Source organism: Protomyctophum parallelum (genome assembly GCF_964188405.1).
Source record: "Protomyctophum parallelum genome assembly, chromosome: 23".
Classification (NCBI taxonomy): Eukaryota; Metazoa; Chordata; class Actinopteri; order Myctophiformes; family Myctophidae; genus Protomyctophum; species Protomyctophum parallelum.
In genome coordinates, this window is record NC_139715.1 from 4,733,782 (window position 1) to 4,743,954 (window position 10,173).

Consider the following 10,173-nt stretch of genomic DNA (forward strand, 5'->3'; position numbering starts at 1 on the left):
CCGTACCTGGTCTGATAAGGGACAGTCACGTCAGGAGGTGGGGCGTCACCTGTTGCCTGTGGGGCATGTGGTGTGGTGTAATGTTCATCTGAGCTCACCTCATCATCGTGTGTTTCATTTGTGTCTAGAAGGTGGAGTCTGTTTCGTCTGTACTCTCGTCCTTCGGTGGTACGTACATGGTAGGATCGGTGCGTATCAGCTGGCTTGATGACGACTGCTGGTTTCCAGTGGCCACGCTCTTGGAGTCGGATGCTCTGTCCTGGCTGCAGTGATGTCATCGGGCGCGCTGATCGATCGTAGTACTTCTTCTGATGTTGCTGTTGTTGGACTCTCCTGGCGTAGATGTCTCCGTGGCTGACGACCTCTGGTTGAAGCTGTTGGTGGGTGTTGGGTAGGATTGAGCGTAGGCGGCGGCTCATTAACAGTTGGGCTGGTGATCTGAAGTTGTCCACGGGTGTGTTACGGTATTCGAGTAGGCTGAGGTAGGGGTCTTTTTTATCCGCTTTGGCCTTTTCCATGAGTGACTTGGCAATGTGCACGGCTTTCTCGGCGAGGCCATTGCTGCGAGGATAGTATGGGCTGCTAGTGACATGTGTAAACTCCCATTCTTTGGCAAAAAGCTCAAATTCCTTGCAGCTATACTGGGGACCTCCATCAGAAAATACATTCTGAGGAATGCCATGCCTGGCAAAGGCTGCCTTCAGCTTGTGGATAATAGCGGAGGCCGTTGTGCTGTGTAGCTTGTCTAGCTCGAAATATCGGCTGTAATAATCCACAGTGACGATGTAGTTGTCATTGTTCCAAGTGAACAGATCCGTAGCCACTGCTTGCCATGGCCTATCTGGGATCTGGTGACTAATCATGGGCTCTTTGGTGTTAGAAGGTCTGTAGGTGAGACAGGTGGGGCACTTCCCAACCATCTCCTCTATCTGCTTGTTCATCCCGGGCCAGAATAAGATGTCACGGGCTCTCAGCTTGCATTTTTCCATGCCCATGTGACCTGCATGTATTCGGGATAACAGTTCTGTGCGCAGTGGGGTAGGGATGATGATTTTCTCCCCCTTGAATATGATGTCATTCATCACAGAAAGTTCACTTCTGTGATTCCAGTATTCTGCTATGCTCTGAGGACACATTCTTCTTTCCTCAGGCCAGCCTGACTTGATCGTTTCTTTCAGTAGTATGAGCTGTGTGTCTTTCTCAGTCTCTGCTCTGATGTCTGTCAGCTTTGTGTCACTGACAGGTAGGTTGCTATACACCGTGTGCACCTGCATGTCCATACCTTCTCTGATACTGTCATCCTGGTCAGAAAGTGACTTCCTGGACAGTGTGTCTGCAACAGGAATGTCCTTGCCTGGTCTGTGGATAATGGTGAAATCATACCTCTGCAGCTGGAGAATCATTCTCTGTAGCCTCGGGGGCGCTGCTGCAAGTGGTTTCTTCATAATGGACTCCAGTGGCTTGTGGTCGCTTTCCACAATGGTGTGGCGGCCATAGACATACTGATGGAAACGCTTGCATCCAAACAAGATAGCGTATAGCTCCTTCTCAATCTGTGCGTAGTTCACTTCACTGTCACTGAGTGATTTTGATGCATATCCGATGGGCTTTCCTTCTTGTAGCAAGACAGCACCCAGTCCATATTTTGATGCATCGACTTGGAGTCTGAGCTCCTTGCTGGGGTCGTAAAATGTGAGAACTGGGCCTGGCTCTCGTGTGATCAGCTCTTTCATTTTCTTGAATGCTGCATCATGCTGTGCGTCCCATAGGAATTCACTTGTGTTCTTCATCAGCTGACGCAGGGGTGCATTGATATCTGAGAGCATAGGTGCAAATTTTGACAGATAATTGATCGTGCCAAGAATTGTTTCGAGCTCACCTTTGTCTTTGGGTGGCTCCATGTCTCTCACAGCCCTGACTTTGGCTGGGTCTGGCTTGATTCCATCTTTGGTGATGATGTGCCCAAAATAGCTGACTTCTGTGGCACAGAGAGTGCTTTTCTCTGGGTTGAGCTTGACTCCTCGCTCTCTGGAGCGCTGTAACATGGCACGGAGGTTCTCGTCGTGTTCATCTTTAGTTTTACCAAAAATAAGGACATCATCCACTATGGCTGTGACTCCTTGTAGACCCTCGTAGGTCTCGTCGACTCTCCGTTGAAACTCGTCTTGGGCCGATACAATCCCAAAAGGCAGGCGGAGGAACCGGTATCGCCCAAATACTGTGTTGAAAGTGGTCAGTTTGGACGACTCTTCTGTGAGCTTAATCGCCCAGTAGCCTGACCTGGCATCCATGACACTGAAATAGCAGGCTCCAGCCAGCTTAGCTGTGATGTCGTCGAGAGTGGGCAAGGGAAAGTGGTCAGTTTGGACGACTCTTCTGTAAGCTTAATCGCCCAGTAGCCTGACCTGGCATCCATGACACTGAAATAGCAGGCTCCAGCCAGCTTAGCTGTGATGTCGTCGAGAGTGGGCAAGGGATAATGTGGCCTCTTGATAGCCTGGTTCAGATCCTTGGGGTCGAGACATATTCTCAGCTTGCCTGTGCGTGGCTTTTCTGCTGCTACCATTGAATTGACCCATTCGGTCGGTTCTGTCACTTTGACAATGACATGCTGCTTTTCCATGCTTTGCAGCTCCAGCTTGAGACGATCACGTAGTGCGATGGGGACACGCCTTGGTGCGTGGACCACAGGCGTTGCATTGGGGTCGAGGTGGATTGTGCATTCACCAGGAAATAGTCCTATTCCTTTGAAAACATCTGCAAACTCATCTAGAATGGACACATCTGGTGCCCCAGACACTGACAGTATGAGTTTAATCAGTCCAAAATCCAAACATGATTTTAAGCCTAGCACTGGGGGTGCACGTGTGTCGACAACATGCACTTTCAACATTAGCTTAATGTCCTTGTATTGGCATTTCAGGTTGCACTTGCCCCGGACACTGAGTTGCTCACCTCCATAGCCATAAAGTGGGCGTGGTGAAGGTTCCAGTACATCCTGTACACCTAGAGATCTGAATACCTCTGGTGTTATGACATTTGTGTCAGCACCAGTATCCAACTTGAAGCGAACTACAGTCTTTTTTGGGCCAACTTGTATATTTGCATAGGCTTGCTCTGTATTTTTGGTGTTGCTTCCTTGTGTCACTGCATCAATAAACAAACCATCACTGCTGTCTGAATCTTGATCCTGATTAATTTCACTAACTGTGTGTACTTTGCTTGTTTTGGAACGACATACCTTTGCAAAGTGGTTCCACTTGTCGCAGATTTTGCATTGCTTGCCTTTCGCTGGGCAAGTGTCTTTTCCATGAGCCCTGTTTCCACAGTATCCACACGATTTAGAGTGGCCTCTGTCTCCCTCCGTTGGATTCCTGGGGAATTGCGCTTGGCTTCCTCTTGTCCAGTCTTGGCGCGTTTCCCTTGCGGCACCCTTTGAAGAATGCCGGCTCACTGCATGAACAGCCTGTTCGCGCGGGCTCGCACTGCTGCTTGCAAAACTCCTGAGCTGAGCTTGTGCCATATCATGAGTCCTGGCAATGTCTATTGCTCTATCCAAAGTTAGATCGGACCCGACGTTGAGCAGCTTCTCTCTCACTCTTGGTGAATGAATCCCAAAAACCACACGGTCTCGTACCATCTCTTCACTGTCGTGATAGTTACAGTCTTTAACAAGCAGTCTCAATTCTGTCACGAACTGTTCAAAAGGCTCGTTAGCTCCCTGTACTTTCTCGGTGAACTTGTATCTAGCGAAAATCACATTCACTTTGGGCTCTACATACGCTTGGAAACGGTCATGGTATGTTTTCAATACTTTACGTTCCTCCTCTGTAAGCGTCCATGTATTGTAGACATCCCGGCCTTTATCTCCAATCCAGAGAAGCAAGTAGCTGCACTTTTCATCTTCACTCTTCTTTTTGAAAGGACCAGAAAACATCAAGTCTGCATGTAACTTGAATTTTCGCCATGCTTCGGGCAGGTTGCTTGCATCCCAGTCCATTCGGGGTGAAGGCACTCCAGCGACGTCCATCTTTCTCTTTTTTTTTTTTTTTTTTGTTTGCGGGTTCGAGTTATTCTGACACCATGTTTTGTGTTGCACAGTGTGTAACAATCAATAAGGATGACGTGCTGTAATCATTAGGCTTTTATTCTAGAGTTGCGGTGGATCACATTGACATGTATACGGGAAGCTGACTTCCCACTACTGGCTGATGGCTGTGTCCCTCTAGATACTCCCAGCATGCAGTAGCACTAACCAATCACAGTGGCTATATCTAACAGACGCTAGGTGGAGATAGAGCATCAACACAAGCATATTCTGTGAGAATATTACATGGTTGACATTCAGGCAGGTGAAAGTACCCAGAGTACAACTTATCCAAAAAGAGAGAGGAGACCACCTCAATATTTAAAGGATTACGAGTGTCAAGCTAAATCTGATTATCAGGGAAATGTAACCTTTGATTATTGTTATGGAGTTATGAGAGAAAATGATAAATTTACCCTGACTATACTGCCAGAGGGCAAGAATGCAGTGGGGGGTGAAAACAAAAACAGGGTGATGAAGCATTATTGTCATGACACAGTAAAACAAAAGAAAAGAAGGAAAAATAAGTGTTCATTTGTGTTTGGGTGATAGGCCTATTATGTGATTTATGTATTGCTATTTATTAATGAGTATTTGAAATTACATGAGTATTTAAAGTGATGACAGATGTAAAAGAGATGCTTACATTTTGCACATATTTATTGAAATGGTTTTATTGTTTTTGAACAAAGTGATCATTGTATATAGATTTAAAGATGGCGTAAAATAAGTTGAGATTCAAGGTTTAACATTACGTTTATTGCATTTTATTGTTCACCAATATGCGATCAAGTGGGGGTGTTGAGATATGATCTATATTGTGTATATATTAAACCTTTTATTCTGAAGGACTGAGATGCTAACAGCAAGTGCCTATTTACTGTGTGTATACATTGGCTAAATAAACGCCCCTCGTCAGATCTGTTGTGTGTCAACATGAAGCTGACGAGGATGATGTGAACTGACGCTGCTGCCTACATGTGTCTTATTTATTTCCTCCGTATATTCGACTTATATCCGACTAGCTCCTAGGCTGTCTAGATTCCTCCTATCGCTGTAATGGCAGCTCTGCCAACACTGGCTAATGCTGCATTCACATGGAATCAGGCTTTTGATTGATTGATTGAAATATTTATTAACAGTTTGCAGAATTACAGAATTACATTTTAAGCACATACTCAATACAAAGACTGTTAACTGTGAGTGGACGACCCAATTAAGCCTTACACTTGTTTACAACAGGATCCACATTGTTCAATTCATCAAAACATTTAGAGACATACAAATAGACACTTCTATATAGTTACAGAACAGAACAGGAATTCATCATATAGCAAGCAGTAGCGGTTTGACCTCTGACCCTGGATAGCAGTAGATGGCAAACGGGAAGTCATTTTAGTGGACGGGAGCAGGACGGTAAACGGAACAGGACGGCACGGCAGCCTGGCAGCCACATCCGGTCACGGTAACGGCAGAAGGCATCCATGTATTAAAATATTAAATCTTTTTACCGTGCCGTCCAGCAGATTTTGCTGTTTGCCATCTACCGCTTGCCTGATTCCATGTGAATGCATTAGATCAGTGAAGATCACCCATTATTCTGAATTATACATATTTTCTTATGTACGCACTCCAGGCCAAACTATGCAGTTGTTTTTTACGAAATGTGGCATTATGGTAGAGGGCTATGTCCCCCTGCTTAGACACAAAGCCCACAACCATTGGCCAAAGGGTGGCGCTATAGCACTCAATTGAAAAACAGCTATAGATCATGAACTGCCAGCTCATGAACCGCCAGTAATAATTACTAGGTAATTACTAATAGGTACTAATTTAGACTCCCTGATGTTGGTGTCCAGTCATCAGTGGAGGACAAAGTACGGATACTCAAGTATTCAAAATGACAAATTACAAAGTACTTTTTCCTTTTAATATCAATGCATCATGGATTCAAATTGTCAAAAGTGCAAAAAAGCTGATCTACAAGCTCAAAGCGTGTCACACCGCAACACGAGGTTGTAGATCGTCTGTCTATCTATCTATCTATCTATCTATCTATCTATCTATCTATCTATCTATCTATCTATCTATCTAGAAGGATCTACAAGGTTTCTTTGACTATGCATCCACCTCTTGGTACCACAGCACCTCAAAGGCCCTTAAAACAAGGCTCCAGACCTCCCAAAACAAACTGGTCAGGCTCCTAATTGGCCTCACCCCCCGAACCCACCTCACCCCTGCCCACTTTGACAGGCTGGGATGGCTTAGGGTCGACGACAGAGTACAGCATCTTGCAATGGGTCTGGTCCACAAGATTCGATACACCACCAAGATACCCATGTACCTGTCTAAATACTTCCTTAATGTAAACGAAGTCCACACCCACAACACCAGAGGGAGTGCAACAAACCATGTACAACCCAGATTCAGCACAAACAAGGGACTAAATTATTTTCGCTCCTATGCCACCAAAATGTGGAACGCCCTACCAACAGTCATTAAGACATGTGAATCCCTTGACTCCTTCAAAACCGCTCTCAAAGGGCACCTACGGATGGCTGCAATTCGAAACTGGCCTCTGTAAAATCTGAATCCCCCCACCCCCATTTTCCCTCACTGTATATTGTATCTTTTCCCTTTTTTGCTTCCCATATGATGAATTCCTGTTCTGTACTTTAGCAAATGTCTATTTGTATGTCTCTAAATGTTTGTAGGGGAGGATGGGGGAAGATGAACCACTTTTTACTTAAGTTGTCCTGGAAGCAAGGCAAAATGAGATGGCAGTCAAATCTAATGATCTACACATATTTCAGGATGTCCTCTATCAATTGAAATGATGAGTAAGCAGCTATGACAAAGGGCCATGAAAATATAATATAATATTTTAATGTAAAGAGCTTAAACTTGAACAGATAATGTATTCACGTATTGAAAATAATTTAATAACTGTTTTCCCTTTTGCAAATAGTCTTATTTATCTGTTTATTTATTATTTAAACAATATAAAGACAATTAAATAAAGTTTGTTATTCAGAACCTTATAATATTTGCAATATTGTTAATACAATATAGCAAATTTGCAAACATTTGCAAACATCCAAATTAAAGGTCATTCAGTATAATTTGAGTAGCTAATACTTAATACAAAAATATGAATGGTGATTCACATTAAGAAAATTGGCTCAATTTACCCCAAGGAATTGGTTCAACTTGCCCCATGGCCACTTTTTGACAAAACATGGCTAGCTTAATGCTCCAGGATAATGTTTAGCTAAATGATTCACATGGGTTTTATACATTGGTATATCACCAACATGCATGATATATAAGTTTAGACCTGGGTGCTTTTGCTTTAATATAAAAATGATTATTCCAGAAAAGTTTATTTTTTTACTTTGACCAGCAAAAAACACTTTTTTGTGTATAAATGTACTTTCCACTTTGTCCATGTGTCTCTCATCTTCACAGTCAGGTTGAAATGGTGGGTGTGTCCTGATTTTGAGGTCACATGACAACTAATGTGTGTAGTTTTAAAGATACAGGGGGTGGTTCAACTTACCCGACGGTTCATCTTCCCCCATCCTCCCCTATGTCTTTAAATGTTTTGATGAATTGAACAATGTGGACCCTGTTGTAAACAAGTGTAATGCTTAATTGGGTCGTCCACTCACAGTTGACAGTCTTTGTATTGAGTTTGTGCTTAAAATGTACTGTACATTCTACAAACTGTTAATAAATATTTCAATCTATCTATCTATCTATCTATCTATCTATCTATCTATCTATCTATCTATCTATCTATCTATCTATCTATCTATCTATCTATCTATCTATCTATCTATCTATCTATTATTAAGTGACAGTTACACACCTCCACCACCAGAGGGCGAGAGGCATTAAGGCAACAGTGCCTGGATTATTTTGGTGCGCATGCGTGGAAACATTTGACCCGGAAGTGCTTGTTTGCACAACGTCACGTGGCTGCGTCTAGTTTTCCATTACGGCGATGGCGTTGCTTGTTGAAGACTTGTTGTCGTGTCTCTCGGGAATTGTTGATGTTTGTGCCTTTATTACACATTCTATATTACAGTAGGAACAGAAAGCTTGGTGGAAATGTCTCCTAAAGGAGGTGAAAAGCGTCAAATGGAGTCTGTACGGCTGAAGATAAATGAACAGCTAGCGTCGGTGGGAGAGGAGATATTGTTTGTTGTGGACAAACAGCAGCGTGGCGCTGCTGATGTTTGTAGTGTGGAGCTTAGCGTCAGAGTGTTTGTGTTGGAGCGCCTGAGCGCGGTGGGAGAGTTCATGGTCAACCTCTTCCAGAGAGAGATGGAGACACTACAAACTCTGCTGGAGACACAAAACAAACTGCTGGACATTGATTTTGATATGGACATCGATCTACACACTGCAGGTTAGTAGACTCTGAACAACACCAGCTTAGCTTAAGTAGCATTAAGCTATTTATTATGTTCCACAAAAGTCTACTTGAATAATCAAACTGAAAAGATCAAATGAATAGCTCCAAAATAAATAAGAAATAAATTAGTATGCTAGTAAGGTATGAAAAAAGGTCAAAAACTGTATGCCTTCCCAGCTTCACCAAACATTTTCCATTGTTCTCAAAAGGCATGTCAAGAGACCTTAAACAGGCTACCCAACATCCTCCCCCACTGAGCCTTTCAAAAATAAAATACAAGTTACAATTCACTGTTCCAGAATCACTGCAGAGGAGGTTTTACTTTGAAGGGTTAGGATAACGGATAACTAATTAAAGGTGGGGGCTAGTATTAATCCAAATTATAACTTTATCTTTTCCAAAACAATATTTGATATACCGGTATATGAAAACGAAAGTGAAAGAGGTGAACAAATAAATAAAACAAAACTGGCTCCAACACTTGTCATGACGCAACTGAAGCCAGTTTTACACAATCGCGACATTTACATGGAAAACGTGTACATAAACATTCAGATTTCAAATATAAATTCCTCACCACATGTGCCATGGGTATTTGCTGGGACAGCGATTAGCATTGCTGCATCCCGCGTTGTTTAATAAAAAGCATTTGTATCCGAGCACCCCGACTACTTTTCTCAAACGGGGTTCGTTTGGAAAATTCACAGTTGCACACCGAGAGCGCTCTCGCCTATTTGTCTGTATTGGCAGTGCGGTCAGCGTGCCTATATCGAACACACCCAGTGCCACAAAAAAACTGCTCGGATAAAAATGCCTTTTATTACACAACGCGGGATGCAGCAATGCTAACCCCTTTTGGACAACTGGGTCAAATGTGGCACATACCAGTTAATGGCCAAATATAGGCGATGTAGAAAAAGGAGGCTGTCAATGACTAGTGGGTCAGTTTTGGCACATGCCAAGGTAGGACTGGAAGTACTTTTCAAGTGGTTTGGAGAATAAATTACATTCATTTGAAAAAGCAGGAAGTGGAGATGACAGCAAATGGCTCTAGGCTGCCAGTGTAAGACTTACTGCCCAAATCTGAGATTAGTTGTACTAAAATAAAAATACACACCAACTAACTCACGGTGGGTACCATCGGTGAGACCGATGTCGGGCTCTACTCACAACACCTTGCTCTGCGAGGTGTTGTGAAGAGACTCGAGACATTTTTTAAACGATGGTTATCCTGACAAAACGAATAGGAGAATAAATGTCCTCTTTCAGTTGACAAAAGCACTTTGAGTTGCTCTGCTGATGCTACCTTCTCTCTCCTCCTTCTGTCTGTGTATAAAGATGTTTCATTTGAATACGGGGAGAGGAGATCCAGTCTGGTCCAGGAGGAACCACAACCTCCACAACGTCTGGCCCAGGAGGAACCACACCCTCCACAACATCAGGAGAGGAGATCCAGTCTGGTCCAGGAGGAACCACAACCTCCACAGATTAAAGAGGAACAGGAAGAGGAGACTGGTGAGTCAACTTTAACATTACTATGTAGGAAGATGTGGTGCAATACTCTCTCTGGTAAAACACAATGATGTTTTCATTTGTATTATTCTAACAAGACTAAAGGGCCATTCAAGCACAGCTTATGTGCCTCCCACAGACACGCACACACACA